Below are 18,489 nucleotides of genomic sequence, written 5' to 3' on the forward strand. Positions count from 1 at the left end.
CAATTTTCAAATCATCTGGCACAGATCTGTTATCCAGTCTATTGATGCATTTATTATTGTTGTAACAGCTTGGACTAGTAAGAATTATGTTTCTGGACTTCTCTAGCACCTTCAACACCATCCAACCTCGGGTCCCTAGTGACAAGCTGACTGAGATGGGAGTAGATTCACACCTGGTGGCATGGATCGTGGACTATCTTACAGACTGACCTCAGTATGTGCGTCTTGGAAACTGCAGGTCTGACATTATGGTCAGAAGCACAGGAGCGCCTCAAGGGACTGTGCTTTCTCCGGTCCTGTTCAGCCTATATACAGTTGATTTTGGTTAATTGGACCACCGGTTAATCGGACCAGCTGCTTATTCGGACCGAATCCTAAAGAACCGAAACAGATCATATTACATAAGTCTAATATTGTTCGCTTATTTGGACCAAAATTCCATTTAATCAGACCAAAGAACGTGACAGAGAATAAGAAAAAGAAATCACAAGTCACCCGCGGAAAGCAGATGTAAAGCGGTTCAGCGACATCGGGAGGATCCCTGGGCTCCCCATGAGAATTTATGCTTTTATCAAAGGTCAGGAAGTCGGAAAATTTGTACCAAGTGTAAACCAGTAGGAGTGAACATGCCTGCCCTTTCTTTCCTAAAACGGATCGCCCAGTAGCCGGCGACATGAAGTCGAGCGTAAACAAGTGCAGTGCGTCAACAGAATGCGTCAGATCACACTAGACAAGTTCTTCAAATGTTGACTGGAATTTGGTACTGTAACCTTTTTTATTGTGCTTCGCATGCTGAGTGTTGTGTAGATAGTTTCAAAGAATTTGTAGATTTCTTTTTCAATAAACAAAGTTGTAAGCAACTGTACATGTACGTAGTTCTTGTTTGTACTTTCGCCATACGCGTGTGCAGCACAAGAAAAGTCATAGTGACATTTTAATATGTTACTTATAGCATGTCCCATCTTGGTTGCACATGTATAGGGCATGTTCCTGTAATCGGACCAGCCAGTTATTAGGACCAAAATGATCACGTCCCGATGTAGTCCGATTAACAGGAATCGACTGTACATCGGACTTCCAATACAACTCGGAGTCCTGCCACGTGCAAAAGTTTCGCTGACAACACTGTTATTGTGGGCTGCATCAGGAGTAGGCAGGAGGAGGAATATATGAACCTAATCAAGGACTTTGTTAAATGGTGCGACTCAAACACATACATCTGAACACCAACAAAACCAAGGAGTTGGTGGTGGATTTTAGGAGGCCCAGGCCCCTCATGGACCCCGTGATCATCAGAAGAGACTGTGTGCAGAGGGTACAGACCTATTAATACCTTTGAGTGCAGCTGGATGATAAATTGGACTGGACTGCCAATACTGATGCTCTGTGCAAGAGAGGACAGAGCCGACTATACTTCCTTAGAAGGCTGGCGTCTTTCAACATCTGCAATAAGATGCTGCAGATTTTCTATCAGACGGTTGTGGTGAGCGCCCTCTTCTACATGGTGGTGTCCTGGGGAGGCAGCATAAAGAAGAGGGACGCCTCATGCCTGGACAAACTGGTGATGAAGGAAGGCTCTATTGTAGGCACGGAACTGGACAGTTTGACATCTGTGGCAGAGCAACAGATGCCGTGCAGGCTCCTGTCAATCATGGAGAATCCACTGTATCCACTGAACAGTATCATCTTCAGACAGAGGAGTAGCTTCAGTGACAGACTGCTGTCACTGTCCTGCTCCACTGACAGACTGAGGAGTTCATTCCTCCCCCACGCTATGCGACTCTTCAGTTCCACACACTTGATAAGTGTGTAGAGAATGGAACCTAGAGAAAAATCAGCAAGCCTCTTTAAAGAGCAGAACATTCATAGATATAGATGAAATTATGGAAAATTTGTCAATGATGATGATGAAATAAGATTAATACAGCTATTTTATTTTCAGTTTTTTTAAGGAATCTTTCACATTCTTCAGTGGAGGAATTGGTAATAAAGTAAGTTAAAGAAGCAAGTTAACCACAGAGAACAGAATTGCTGGATCATCGTGACCGCTCTTTTCCACAATATGCATTCTTGACTGCAGTTAGTAAGCACTTCAATGGATAGAGAAAGCCTTGGGCATGCACAGTGATGCAAGTGTTTTACAATGGTCTGTTGAATTGTTGGCATGCTGCTTTTATAACAGATTAGAAGGCTGTGCTGTAGCAATAAAGAAAATTTTCTAAAGTAATTGGTGGTGAGTGGGGTTTCAAATAGAGATCGGAAAAAGAAGCAAGCATGGCCAGAAGGGTAGATTTTTTAAGACCTATATAAGAAATTTGAAACTTGCAGTTAAAATACGAGAGATAAGGAAACTAATTTGGCCAAAATCACTTTGATGAAAGTTGTCAATAGATAAGGCTGATTTGCAAGCATATACTGTATATGGGCAGGACAGTATGTATGCTGTACCAAGTTAAAACAGTCAAGTCAAGCATGGCTAGATATTCAGTGATACCCTTTGAGGTAGAAACAACAGCGTAAATAATGGAATCAATATGAAGAATGATTAACTGGGAAAAATAACATAACCTAATTAGTAACTGAGCAAGATGGTTGCATTTTTGCCATATTTCAGTCAAGTCAATTATAGATCAAGATTATATTCCATGATGAATACAGATATTACCCACACTTTAGGACTGAAAGACTTTGTGCAAGCCTGCATTAAAAGCCGAAGGCAGTTGGTTGCATACAGACAAATAAACAGAGTTTATCACAAGACAGCTTGAGCTTTAAAATATCTATGCCCTAGTGATTAAAACCATGCATAGGAGAGTGAACTTTGGTCTTAACAGTGCTAGGGAACTTCCACAATGTCACATCCACCAGACATTGGTATAAAAAAGGAAAAATGTGTACCAATATGCTGCCATTTGATTAGCATTAACAGTATTGCAAATAGCTTGAATAAAAACTCCAAACTGCAGATACACATAGAGTTTGCTTCATCCTTGACTTTGCACAGTCAGCATGGACATCTAATTAACTTAACTAACTACTAAAAAAGAATTGCAAAAACCACAGTACTGAAAAAAAATGAAAATGCAACAGTGCTAAAGAAACAAATCAAACCAAGTACAAATCTGTGAAACTTTCCAAAAAAAGTCAAAGAAAATCACGTGTAAAAAGAACAAGCACATATGGAATAAATGCTTCACAATATTTAGTAAACTGAACATCAATAAGAGAAGAGCTGAGAATCTGACTACTTTCGGGTCATCTTACACAATAACTCCAAAATTACCACCACAAAAATGGCCCAGTGTCAGTATAGTGAGACAAATACAATCAAAAACTGAAGAACTATTAGATTAGACTTACCCTAATTATGCTCTGATCCATCGTAAATGTACTTTGGACACTAAAGTACATAAAACATTTTAAGAGTATTCTAGTCTGACCATTTCCTCTAGACAGATCATTTAATACAAATAAGGTACCACAAGAGTAGTTGATCATTAAGAAAACTAGGGGGCTTTTTACCCTGCTCGCTTTGCTCGCCAACCCCCGTTTTTGTTTTTCCAGATACACACTTTTTTTTTGAAGTTTTATTAATTTTATTGCAATCCATACAAATCAATGAATTTTTTACAAAAAGTAAAATTGAGTTAAGAGCAAATCAATCCCCATCCCTGAGAGAGAGAGCAAGGCAAACGGCGTGAAATTTAAGGCTTGTAAACATACCTAAATTAATAAATTTAATAAGCCAATAGAGATGAATGCAGAAGACAGAGAAATACGGAAATAATTGCTTCCTCTGTGCTTTAAGAGCTTATTTTAAAATATTACTGTTTAGATCCTGCCATGTTTTGAAAAAAGTCTGCACGGATCCTGTAACTGAGTATTTGATTTTTTCCAATTTCAAATGGTATAAAACATCGGTTTCCCACTGACTTAAAATACGAGAGTTTGGGTTCTTCCAGTTTAGCAGAATAAGTCTGAATGTCAAAAGTATAGTGAATGCAATCACAATTTGTTTGTCTTTCTCCACTTTAAACTCATCTGGAAGAACCCCAAACACAGCTGTCAATGGGTTAGGAGGGATTGTGAGTCCAAGGCTGTCTGAAAGGTAATTAAAAATTTTGGTCCAGAATGATGTTAATTTGGTGCAGGCCCAGAACATGTGACCCAGTGAGGCTGGGACTTGATTGCAGCGTTCACAGGTTGGATCATGTCCTGGAAACATTTTGGAGAGTTTTAGACGGACAGATGTGCTCGATATATAATTTTGAGTTGCATAATTGTATGCTTTGTGCATATGGAGCTCAAGTGAATTCTCTGCATTGCTACTTTCCACTCCTTTTCTGATATATTAATTGTGAGATCTTTTTCTCAGTGTCCTCTTGGATCCTTGAAAGGGAGGGACTGTAAAATGATTTTATATATTGCAGAGATGGTGTTTGAGTCCTTAAGATTGAGCAATATTTTTTCCAGCATGGATGAGGGTGCAAGATGAGGAAAATCGGGAAGGTTCTGTTTAAGTTCCTGATTTGAAGATAGTGAAAGAAATGTGTAGCTGGAATGTTAAATTTGGAATGTAATTGTTCATAGGATGCAAAGACGTTGTCTATATAAAGATCTGTAAGGAAGTTAATTCCAAATTTTTTCCAGATATTAAAAACTGCATATGTTTCTGAAGGTTGAAAGAGGTGGTTCTCTTGCAGAGGTGCCACAGATAGAAGCTTCTCCGTCTTTAAATGCTTTCCACTTTGGTTCCATATTCTAAGTGAGTGAAGCACAATTGGGTTATTAGTATATTGCCGATAACTTGTGTTTATTGGAGCACAGAGCAGGGAATATAAAGAAGTACTGCAGGATTTTTCTTCTATTGCATACCAAGCCTGTGTATGTTCTTCTATTTGTGTCCAGGTTTTTATTGCTTGTATATTTGCTGCCCAGTAATAAAACTGGAAGTTAGTTAGAGCCCTGCCACCTTCTGCCTTTTGTCTTTGTAGGGTCGCTCTTTGGATGCGTGGATGTTTTGAGTTCCAAATAAATGAGGTTATTGTTGAATCTAATTGCTTAAAGAATTACTTATTAATATATATTGGAATGTTTTGAAATAAAAAAGGTGCTTAGGAAGAATATTCATCTTAACAGTGTTAATACTTCCAGCTAGTGTGAGATGAAGGGTTAACCATCTATGCAAGTCTTGCTTAATTTTTTCCATGCAGACGGCAACATTTTGTTGATAAAGAACTTTATGTTTACTTGTGATGTTTACAACTAGGTATTTAAACTCTTCTGCAATGATAAAAGGTAGGGTGTCTACTCTATTTCTGCAGGCACAGAATTTTGTGGGTCTGATATATACAGTACCATATCATCTGCATATAATGAAATTTTCTGTTCCAATCCTCCTCTGATAATCCCCTTTATCTGATCAGTATTTTGACAATGTATTGCCAGTGGTTCAATGGCAATTGCAAACAGTAGCGGTGACAAGGGGCAGATACAAACTTTACATTTTTTTTTCTTTGAATTGTTGCTATTTCATTAGTTTCACTTTTATTACAAAACTTCTGTAAAAACAATATTTGGAATCTTTTGAGTCCCAATGTGCATAATCTTTTTAATGAGGTCAGTGAGACATATGTTTAATGACTTTGTACCATAATTTAGGATAGGTTTCTCTGTTTTGAATGTCAGAACAGACAAAGCGATCCATATTATCAGCAGTTAATAATTTTTTTGCAAAGTAACCAATAAATGCATGTAAGCTAAACTCTGTTTTTGAAATTCTCTTGACTTTAACTTCAAAGCCTTACAATATTTACATACTTCTGACATATCACCTACGTCCATATATTCAATCTCTATTCGCCTTTTCGTTATTTCTCTGAGTAATAATTTCTTTCTTTGTGATAATGCGATGTTTACTTTCTTTGTTTTGACACTGTTGTTTTTTTCTGCTTTCATTTTCTGTATCTTGCTCTGCATGTGTTACGTTTTTTTGAGTCTTTTGAAATCCAGTTTTCATTATCTCTAACCTGCTCTGCATGTGTTTGGCCTCCTTGTTTTTTAACCTCTTTATGACGTTTTACTTTGTTTTCTACTCTGTCTTTTATTTCTGACCTTGCTTTATACTGGTTTTTTTTCAATGACACCTGGTGTGTGGTGATTATTTTCCCTTTTTGGAGTAAAAATTTCTGTTTGTTTGCGCTACTGCGATCTTTACTTTCTTTTTATTTTACTTTCTAATTTTCCTACTTTTATATTCTTTAACTTTCTCCACATGTGTATCACGCCAAATTTTTTTTTTGAGCCTTTCGAATTCCACTTCTTCCATAATCTCTAACCTGCTCTGCATGTGTATAGCGCCAACATCCGGATTGAACGTGCTTTTTTTTCAATTCCACTTGTTCTGGGCTGCTAATTACTTTTCTTATTTTCTGAATTTGCACCTAGATTATTCTTTTTCTTTTTTATCTTTCCAACACTTTTGAGTCTCTTTTCTCCGTGCTGCTTTCTTCTTTGCTTAGTCGTCTACAGTATATTTCATCTATAACGTATTGTCCTTAAAAGCTTTATATGGACCGAGAGCCCTGGATCTGTGTGTGCTCAAAGCCAAAACACGACTGAGTGTGTTGCTGCCCGTGCTCTTATTTGGTTGTAAGTATGGCATGTCTTGCAAGAATCTCATGTTCTACATCATTGCGAGACGGTCCTGAGTCAATCTCTCGCCACAAAGTCTTATGTTTAACGTCCCGGTGAGACGCTCCGTGGCCAATCTCTTTAGTCTCACGGGTCTTTTATGTGTCTTCCGTGATCTTAACATGAAGATCATGTCTCGTCGCCCTACTGTTTCTCCCTAGGATTTTTTTTTTATAATAGAAAGATCAGATCTTTACTGTGGAATTGATGTGGATTAATGATATGGCAAGGACAGTTGAAGCAGCAGCCTCTTTCTGGGACTTCTAACAATATCCCAATCTACTTAGAATTTCTAAAGAGGAAAAACAGTATATATATCAGAGATAAACAAAACAGATCTGGAATATGTAAACCACATTTCCCTGGAATATGTAAACCACATTTCTCTTTCACAATCATAGAATAGAATAGAATAGAATAGAATAGAATAGAATAGAATAGAATAGATAGATAGATAGATAGATAGATAGATAGATAGATAGATATTATTTATTAATCCCAGGGGGAAATTCACATAATCCAGCAGCAGTATACTGATACAAAAAACAATATTAAAGAGTAATAAAAATGCATGTAAAAAACAGACAATAACTTTGAATAATGTTAGCATTTACTCCCCCGGGTGGAATTGAAGAGTCGCATAGTGTGGGGGAGGAACGATCTCCTCAATCTGTCAGTGGAGCAAGACAGTGACAAAAGTCTGTCACTGAAGCTACTCCTCTGTCTGGAAATGACACTGTTCAGTGGATGCAGTGGATTCTTCATGATTGACAGGAGTTTGCTTAATGCCCGTCGCTCTTCCACAGATGTTAAACTGTCCAACTTTACTCCTACAATAGAGCATGCCTTCCTAACAAGTTTGTCCAGGCGTGAGACGTCCTTCTTCTTTATGCTGCCTCCCCAGCACACCACCGCATAGAAGAGGGCACTCGCCACAACCGTCTGGTAAAACATCTGCAGCATCTTATTGCAGATGATGAAGGATGCTAGCTTTCTAAGGAAGTATAGTCGGCTCTGACCTTTCTTACACAGAGCATCAGTATTGGCAGACCAGTCCAATTTGTCCTCCAGCTGCACTCCCAGGTATTAATAGGTCTGTACCCTCTGCACTCAGTCTCCTCTGATGATTACGGGGTCCATGAGGGGCCTGGGCCTCTTAAAATCCACCACCAGTTCCTTGGTCTTGCTGGTGTTCAGGTGTAAGTGGTTTGAGTCATACCATTTAACAAAGTCTTTGATTAGCTTCTTGTACTCCTCCTCCTGCCCACTCCTGATGTAGCCCACAATAGCAGTGTCGTCAGCGAAAGTTTGCACGTGGCAGGACCCCGAATCGTTTTGGAAGTCTGATGTATATAGGCTGAACAGGACCGGAGAAAGTACAGTTCCCTGCGGTGCTCCTGTGTTGCTGACCACAATGTCAGACCTGCAGTTCCCAAGACACACATACTTCTGTCTGTAAGATAGTCCACGATCCATGCCACTAGGTGTGAATCTACTCCCATCTCAGTCAGCTTGTATCTAAGGAGCAGAGGTTGGATGGTGTTGAAGGCGCTAGAGAAGTCCAAAAATATAATTCTTACTGCACCACTGCATATGTTCATGTGGGAGAGGGATCGGTGGCGCATATAGACGATGGCATCCTCTGCTCCCACCTTACAGTCAGCAGACTGTAGCGCCTCCTGGGTTTTACCAGGCGATATGAAAGGTATAATTCCTTTAGCAAGCTCTATGTCTCTTCTGAAAGTGTTATGCTTAATATGCTTTCAATGGCAGACACTCTGATCCTCAGTCAAATCCTCATCCAGTAGTATTCTGACACCTAATGAAGACCCACTACAGTATACATTCAGAAAGTGCCTCAGGACTACCTCTTTACAAAACACCTAAGGACTGCTTCACATTTTTAACCTTCAACTCACCCCTGGATATCAAAATCTAATACTAAACCATTTAAATAATAACTAACTGGGCATTTTTGATACTGCTAGGGAAAGGAACTCTATAAATAAAATGTATTATTATTATTATTTTATTTTATTATTTATTATTTGCATCATCTGAAGATCAGTCATATAGAGCTGGTTATTTTTTTATCTGAGCAACATGAAGTTAGTTAAAGTGGAGATTCCAAAGGAATAATAGTTGAATGGCCAGATCAGAAACATTAAATGGGATATGTGAAAGGTTACATAAAAACGAAATAAAAAGTAAACAGTAATTCAAGATTGCTGTAGAAGCTTTCCCTCTTGTGCCAACAAATCATTTTCTTCAAAAAACAAAGGGGCAGACACCAGGTAAACCTCCCTTGACCTTTTACACCTGGCTTAACTGTGTACACTTGACATGAACAAGCTGTGACTACTTATGGATGCTCTGGAGCAGTCCCAGTATCAAAAAAAGCATCAGGAAAGTGCACAAAAGCCATCAGAAAGATGCTTAGCATGAAAGTGAAAATTATGCAAGCAAGTGCATTTTAAATTACTGTAATGAGAAACGCACACAATAAAGGAGCAAAATACTATGGCAGTCCAGACTCCTCTGCTCAACTCTTATTCTGTAGAAGGGCCAGTCATTTATAAAAATAAACACACTATTAGATGACTTCTTCCTACCTTCCATGAAATCTTTCTCAAAGCTCTGGTCTCCTTTACTTCGCCACCAGCCAGGCCTAGTTTCTGCTCTTCTTCTGGCTTCATTCTCTTCGGGCTGAAATATGGAAGGCTTTAATAGAACCCCAGACCTGGGAATACAATATCTCTGGTAACATTTCTATTCTGCCAGGAAACACTTCTGAGTCATCTGATAACCTCATAGAACACTTGACTCCTGTGTCAACTAAATATGCTTGACGCCTTTGCACATGACTGGACCGTAACAACAGAGTACTGCTGCTGCCAACTAGTGGGTTGAAGGTTTGATGCAATTTTTTTATGTATACTTAGCTGTGGTTCTATTAACCTGGTACCATATCTTCTGCTCTATTTTAAAATGGTGTTTATGAATTGAATGTGTACAGTCTGTAAATCACTTTGGGTAGAAGTCTCTATTAAATAATAATATTGCTGTTTGCTTGTGCTTGATTCTCCTGAAATAGGCTGTGGTCCAATGTGAGATGCGTTGGTCAGCGTCAGTACAGATAAGAAATGGATTTGCTGTAATAATTAATGCCAGATCACCTCATCTGGCTCCTCTTGATCCACTGTAGTAGCAGTTTCAGTTGTTCTGCCTTTTCTCTACCTAAGACATAACAACTATAAAAAAATAACTGCCCTGTAAATCAAAAATCCACTAACTTTGAATAATGCTGCTGCTGCAACCATCTGGAGCATCACTGATGGGTAAGCCATGTTAAGTCCTTTTGGAAGAGATACAAGGGATGTAGATCTGTTTTGAAGCTATTTATTAGATTGCTAACAAAATTCAAGTGCCATTTTAATAACAGTCTGAATGCTATTTAGAGTCATAAAAATATAAGCTGTTTCCAGATTACTCCATTTTGCTTATGGTGGTTCATATTTTTTGTCATAAGTCCTAACCTGGAGATGCTTCAAAAGACGGACGTCATATTAGCAAATTCATAAACCTCAGCTAGGTGCCATGTAGTTGAATTATGGATCAGTGAGAGCAAGGGTAACCTCAAAGTGGGTTTGGCTTGCTGAGACGAAACCCTTGAGTGTTTTTGTGTATCCATCAAACAGCTACTCATAGCACTCTTCCTTCTCAGAGAAGTTGGATGCAATGATAACAAGATTACCTTTAACTCAAATTCATTACAAAAAGCATAAATGCCATCAACACAATTTACTGTAAAATACAAATTAAAAAATATTTTAAATGGTATACTTCTGCTTTAACATATTTTATCAACATTAATAAATCCACCTGTTCATTATGTCCAGCTTATGCTTCTCTGAATAATGCTTGTTTTACTCTGGCCTGCTTCTTGAGAAACTGGAAAGGCAAGAAATGTTTTGTGTTAATTGTGGCTTTACTAAGTTCTTCATTCAAAAGTTGAAAAAGGTTATTATTTGTGTTTTGGTTTTATTCTTTGGGCTTTTACTGTTTATAAGTTTTTGTAATCCATCATTCAGGTGCCTTGTTTGAACATAACTTTCTTGCTTTTGCTGCTGTTTTGCATTTATGGTCTTGAGGTTGCCTAACGGATAGTTTACTTAACCTTTGTCATGCAAAAAATTAATTAGTGATCTCAAAGCTAAGTATATTTTATTTTTCTGGTCTGTCAGATCGTGACAAAAACATGCTCACCTTCTTATAGTTAAGCTCATGACAGACTGAGTTATATTAAAAAAACATATGGAGAACATTAAATGGAGTGTACAAAAACAAACTGTTTCCCCACAGGGACACACAGAACCCACAAATTTAAGAGTCAAGATCTGGTAAGGCTTCAACATCCTTACAAAACATTTTTTCTCTTATTTTTGAGTTACAGTTCCAGTGATGTCTTTCAATACAAGCTTCAAGGCTTAGCCTGAAAACATTTGTGGATTTGATTTTGAAGAAGTGTTTGTGGGTTTTGAATCTCTCCGATCTCCACAAAGGGTTTTGTATTGAATTTTTAAACCATAACATCCTATTGTGAAACTTAACGTTTTTAACTGAATGTGATGTAAAACTTTCAATAGTAATTACAAAACAGACATTTTTTGTACAATGGAAAAAAAACAAATGCATTGTGTTTTAAACAGCCAATATTTAATGAAACACATTGCTTTATTATTTAATTTCTAATTTATGAAAAGGAAAAGTCTACTGCAAAACATACCAGAACCATAAAAATAAATTGAGGAAACATACACTCAAGGAAAAGCTGGTGCAAAAAAAAAACAGAGAAAGTATGTCAATAGGTATTGTACTTCGCAATCCACACTTAGAAATGAAGGGTGAAAAGTGGCTCTTCAGAGCAATTTCATAGGGGAACCTTTTCAGTTCTCAAATTCATCATTCACGTGAAGGTTTTAAAAAAAACAAAACCTTTTATTTAGATTGATAAGAAGTTAAAAAATAAACAATAACAGATAACACATTTGTGAAATACTAGTGTGTTCCTGATTTTACTGTAAAAAGACTGAATAACACAGACTAATTTTAGGTTCTCTTCATTTGTCAGTATCCTGCTAGGTAAACTATATGTTGATGATTTCTATAGTGTCCACATATTAGGAAACTTCAAAGTCCAAATAACCAACTTCTGATACAAAGAACCCTTTCCAGAATGAAATGGTTCTAGCAGTGATGGTTGTCAAGCAATGATTCTATGAGAAACTACACAACCCGGTAAAAGAGACATTGCAGATCCTTTATTTTTAAGAGTGTAGGTAATTGGTGATCTCCATCATGAAAAGTTGCCTGGTAGGAATTTATATTGAAAGAAAGCAGTACTGATATAGAGTTATTACAGGGCTCTCATATTATCAAGAAATGTGAGAGCGGCAATAAGGGACAATATGTAAATCAGAATAAGTGTCCCAGACTGACAGGAAACAGTAACATAATCCTACTGCTATATGCATACATGAACCTGGTGTTGTGGAGGACAAATTACCCTGGAGTTACTATGTCCTTTATATCACAGCCTGGGATTATGATGGCAGAAATACAGTGGGTACGGAAAGTATTCAGACCCCCTTCAATTTTTCACTCTTTGTTATATTGCAGCCATTTGCTAAAATCATTTAAATTAATTTTTTCCCTCATTAATGTACACACAGCCATATTGACTGACAAAAAAAAGAATTTTTGAAATTGTTGCAGATTTATTAAAAAAGAAAAACTGAAATATCACATAGTCCTAAGTATTCAGACCCTTTGCTCAGTATTTAGTAGACGCACCCTTTTGAGCTAATACAGCCATGAGTCTTCTTGGGAAAGATGCAACAACCTGGATTTGGGGATCCTCTGCTGTTCCTCCTTGCAGATCCTCTCCAGTTCTGTCAGGTTGGATGGTAAATGTTGGTGGACAGCCATTTTTAGGTCTCTCCAGAGATGCTCAATTGGGTTTAAGTCAGGGCTCTGGCTGGGCCATTCAAGAACAGTCACAGAGTTGTTGTGAAGCCACTCCTTCGTTATTTTAGCTGTGTGCTTAGGGTCATTGTCTTGTTGGAAGGTAAACCTTCGGCCCAGTCTGAGGTGCTTAGCACTCTGGAGAAGGTTTTTGTCCAGGATATCCCTGTACTTGGCCACATTCATCTTTCCCTCGATTGCAACCAGTCGTCCTGTCCCTGCAGCTGAAAAACACCCCCACAGCATGATGCTGCCACCGCCATGCTTCACTGTGGGGACAGTATTGGACAAGTGATGAGCAGTGCCTGGTTATCTCCACACATACCGCTTAGAATTAAGGCCAAAAAGTTCTATCTTGGAGTTTGCTAAAAGACACCTGAAGGACTCTGAGATGGTGAGAAATAAGATTCTCTGTTCTGATGAGACCAAGATAGAACTTTTTGGCCTTAATTCTAAGCGGTATGTGTGAAGACAACCAGGCACTGCTCATCACTTGTCCATACATACCCCGTATGTATGGTGTTCGCGTCTATACCTCGACTCAATACAAGTTAGAACCATGCAATGGGACTCTGCCTCTGTAGTTAGAACATAACGTGGCAAATGCGGACGCAGTATTGCACGATTGGCTAAGAATGTTTATTTCTCCTAATATTTCTCCATAGTTAAGGACAAGTATTACTCTGGATATGATGGAGAAAAGGAAGTTAATATTAAACAACAACAACAACAACATTTATTTATATAGCACATTTTCATACAAACAGTAGCTCAAAGTGCTTTACATATTAAAGAATAGAAAAATGAAAGACACAATTATAAAACAAAATAAATCAACATTAATATCGGATAAGAGTAAGGTTCAATGGCCAGGGGGGACAGAAAAACAAAAAAACTCCAGACGGCTGGAGAAAAATAAAATCTGTAGGGATTCCAGACCATGAGACCGCCCAGTCCCCTCTGTGCATTCTACCTAACATAAATGAAACAGTCCTCTTTGGATTTAGGATTCTCACGGAAGGGCTTGATGATGATGATGGTCACGTAGACTTCTTCCTTTTAATCCATCCATCATTGTTGGAGCATCATGAAGCTTTGAGTAGGTGGAGGTGGCAGGCCACCACCACAAAGAAACCGGAAAAGAAACAGAAAAGAGAGTAGGGGTCAGTACCGATTTTAGAGCCACCATGAATAGTTATTATGATGAATTGAACATACAGAGTATCAGGATTCAGTTAAATTAAGATTAAAATGAACTTATAAAAAGGCCATGTTAAAGTAATGTGTTTTCAGCAGTGTTTTAAAGTGCTCTACTGTATCAGCCTGGCGAATTCCTATTGGCAGGCTATTCCAGATTTTAGGTGCATAACAGCAGAAGGCCGCCTCACCACTTCTTTTAAGTTTTGTTCTTGGAATTCTAAGGAGACACTCATTTGAGGATCTGAGGTTACGATTTGGAATATAAGGTGTCAGACATTCCGATATATAAGATGGGGCGAGATTATTTAAGGCTTTATAAACCATAAGCAGAATTTTAAAGTCAATTCTGAATGACACAGGTAACCAGTGTAGTGACTAAGACTGGTGTGATGTGTTCTGATTTTCTTTTCTAGTTAGGATTCTAGCAGCTGCATTCTGCACTAGTTGCAAACGATTTATATCTTTTTTGGGTAGTCCTGAGAGGAGTGCATTACAGTAATCTAGTCGACTGAAAACAAACGCGTGAACTAATTTCTCAGCATCTTTCAGTGATATAAGAGGTCTAACTTTACTTATGTTTCTTAAGTGAAAAATGCTGTCCTAATGATCTGATTAATATGTGATTTAAAATTCAGATTACAGTCAACAATCACCCCTAAGCTTTTTACCTCCGTCTTGACTTTTAATCCTAATGTATCCAGTTTATTTCTAATAGCCTCATTGTATCCATTATTGCTGATCACTAAAATTTCAGTTTCTCTTTATTTAACTTGAGAAAATTACTATTCATCCATTCTGAGATACTAGTCAGACATTCTGTTAGTGAATCAATAGAATCAGGGTCATCAGGTGCTATTGATAAGTACAGCTGTGTGTCATCAGCATAGCTGTGGTAGCTCACGTTGTGCCCTGAGATAATCTGACCTAACGGAAGCATGTAGATTGAGAATAACAGCGGACCCAGGATAGAGCCTTGTGGAACACCATATGGATATCATGTGTCTTGAGTTGTAATTCCCACAACTAACAAAATATTTTCTCCCTGTCAGGTAGGATTCAAACCAATTTAAGACACTGCCAGAGAGGCCCACCCATTGACTAAGGCGATTTCTAAGAATGTTGTGATCAATGGTGTCAAATGCAGCACTCAGATCTAAGAGGATGAGAACAGATAAATGGCCTCTGTCTGCATTTACCCGCAAGTCATTTACTACTTTAACAAGTGCAGTTTCTGTGCTGTGATTTGTTCTAAAACCCGACTGAAATTTATCAAGAATAGCATGTTTATTTAGGTGGTCATTTAACTGCATAATGGCTGCCTTCTCCAGAACTTTACTTAAGAAAGGCAGGTTAGAGATGGGTCTAAAATTTTCAAGAGCTGAGGGTCAGATTATGTTTCTTAAGTAGGGGTTTAACTACAGCAGTCTTAAGACAGTCTGGGAAGACCCCAGTATCTAGTGACGAATTTACTATGTCAGAACATTATCAATTAGCACGCCTGATACTTCTTTGAAAAACCTTGTTGGTATCGGGTCAAGGACGCAGGTGGAGGGATTTAATTGAGAGATTATTTTCTTTAACTCAGGTAAATCTATCCTAGTGAAAGAGTTTAATTTGTTTATAACAGGATGCTGGGGTTTAGGAGGATCCTTAGTGTTGGGGAGATATACTATGTTATTTCTAATATCATTAATTTTTTGATTGAAAAATACAGCGACAGCCTCACAGGTTTCAATGGAAGCACTTAGGAGGCATTCCTTTGAGCTACCTGGGTTTAGTAGGCGATCAATTGTTGAAAATAAGACTCTAGGATTACTAGCATTGTTATTTATAATCTTGGAGAAATAGCAGCGTCTCTCAAGACGGACAGTGTGATTGTATTCTGTTATTTTGACTTTTAATATTTCGTGGTGGATATTAAGTTTACTCTTCCTCCTATAAGGGGTCAGAAGATTAGACATACCCATATTTTAAACAAGGTTGTGACTAGAAGTTTATCCTGTCTTTTTATCAAAGCCAATAATCAAAACCCAAAGAAGTAGTCAAAATTTCAAAGTACAATGGTCAGCATTTAGGAAAACGAATCAAGGAAAACACACTCACCACACACTGACTTTTTTTTTTTTAATTCAATCCTGGATCATTAGGAAGTTTATAGTGCTGACCTTTAAAACTATACTATGACAGTGTAGTATGCTGTACAATCTCAGCTACCCCTGCATACTAACTCTATATACAAAAATACTAGGAAATGATGAAGCTCATTATTAGACTATAATGGCAATGCAATCAGATGCTAAATAATTTTAGCTTAAAAAACACTCTAGAAGTGGACAAAACAAAATAGAAATACAGTATCATTCGATCTAAACAGTGTGCATCGGTTAGCATTATTTGCATATAAGTTGTAATATCAGACACAGGAAATCAAAAACAAATAGTGGGAGTTCCAAAGGAAAGGCCCATTTTATATCCATCAGGCAAATAAGTGATCAATTGGAATGCATCCAACAATACTCACGTCACTGTGAGTTGTTCCTCGGTGGTCTTTCTGACTCCATGTTGGGTTCACCTGTATGAGGTGAAAAGGGTGTGAGAGAAGGTGGTTCTTATTCATGTTTCTCTCTTCTGATCATCGGCTTCCTAAGCAAACAGGAACCAGACAGCCATGTGAGTCTCTATACATCCATGAAATACTTCCCTCATGCCCCCTTAAAATCAAGCCCATAACATAATCACACTCATAACAAAGTCAAAATGAACTTTATTCTTTTAAACTTCAAATGTAAAGGTGAAAATGCAAATGGTGCAAGTATTGAGCTGTGAGGGCTATTATGTACAACTTCAAAACTTAATGATGAAATGCTGTCATGTTTTTTCAAGACTGCAGAAAAGTCTAGTCAACAATGCTAAATATATGCTAGAATCAAAGAGCAAGATACTGGCAGCATTTCCTCAATTCAAAGGTTACTTATACTGTACTGTAGTCTAATTTAGATAAGAAAAGTATAGCTGAAATTCATCTGCACTTACTAAGCAAATGTGGGTCTAATATAATTTCTTTAATAATGGTTTGATAAAAGTCCCTTTTAGTGCATCAGTAACTATTTCTCAGTAAATATCTATTGATAATGCATGCTGAAAGTACAGTAATTGAGTTTTTTAGTTACTTGTTGGGACTGGATATAAGGGATGAACAATCAGTTACTTTTTAGAAATTGTAGTTAAAATGTCCCGCTACTCAGACTACTAAGATGGTGTGCCCAAGGAAAAAAAGAGTTAGACTCGGAAATACTATGTTTTGTTGATGACTTCGATATCTACATTCTCCTGGTATCTATTTTATTATTAGCAGCATTCATAAAATCAGCAGTACAAATTTTAAAAGGAATTTTATGTGGTACTTTGGATTTTCTGTTTTCTTTATAAGCCACTGCTTGAAGGAGGGCATCATTAAATCAGTTAATGCCTCACCTTGGGTCTCAAACCTAGTGATAGTGAAACAAAAACAGGTGGATTATGCCTGTGCATTGACCTCAGGGCCATGAACAAAGCAGTAATACCAGGCAAATACCCACTGCCCACTGCTGAGCAGCTTACCTCCGAGTACCATGGCTCAAAGGTATTTTCCAAACTGGACCATCGCCAGGGGCACCTATAGATTCCTCTCGACCCTGAAAGCAGGGATTTCACTGCCTTTGTCACCCACAATGGGGTGTTTTGTTACAGTAGGGTTCCGTTTGGCCTCAGCTCTGCCCCAAGCTGTTTTCAGAAGTTGATGTCTACTGTCTTTGCCGGTATCCCAGGGGTAGTAATCTGTTTGGATGACATTGTTGTGCATGACCCAGCCCCAGCCACCCATGATGAACACCAGCAGCAGGTGTTCAAAGTATTAGCCACTCATCACCTTGCACTAAATGGCAATAAATGCGTTTTTTTCATTGCCTCACATATAGTTTGTGTGATTTAGTCTGATTGCTTATGGCATCTCTCCACTCCAATCTCATGTGGAAGTAATCTAGCCCATCCCTGAGCCCATAAATGCAGCTCAGGTGGCCTCACTTCTTGTAATGACTGCCTACAATCTCTGATTTCCTTCACAGTACTCTAACACCACAGCCCCACTACGTCACCTGCTGAAGAAGGATGTCCCTTGGTCCTGGACTCCTGCCTGCTCAGAAGCTGTTTGTCTCTTGAAGGTACATCTCACATCTTCACCTGTCCTTGCTCACTTTGATGTCTCTAGCCCAACTTTTGTTACATGTGATGCTTCCAATGTAACGCTAGAAGTCTCCCAGCTACAGAATGGTACTGAATAGTACCCATTGGCTTTGCCTTCCGGGCTGTGAGTGCAACTGAACAAAAATACTTTGTGGGTGAGCATAAAGCTCTAGCCTGTAACTGGGCCTGTGAACGATGGCACAGGTTTTCTTTATGGGTGTGCAATCACATTAGGCACTGACAATTACACTTACTGCCCCATTATCAACATCAGGCAATAGGCACATGCCACTTGTTCAGATGCTCCACTCTTCACTTTGAGCCACTGTCTCCTTACAGGAGCTTCAACAA

The sequence above is a fragment of the Polypterus senegalus genome, chromosome 15, assembly GCF_016835505.1.
Source record: "Polypterus senegalus isolate Bchr_013 chromosome 15, ASM1683550v1, whole genome shotgun sequence".
NCBI lineage: Eukaryota > Metazoa > Chordata > Cladistia > Polypteriformes > Polypteridae > Polypterus > Polypterus senegalus.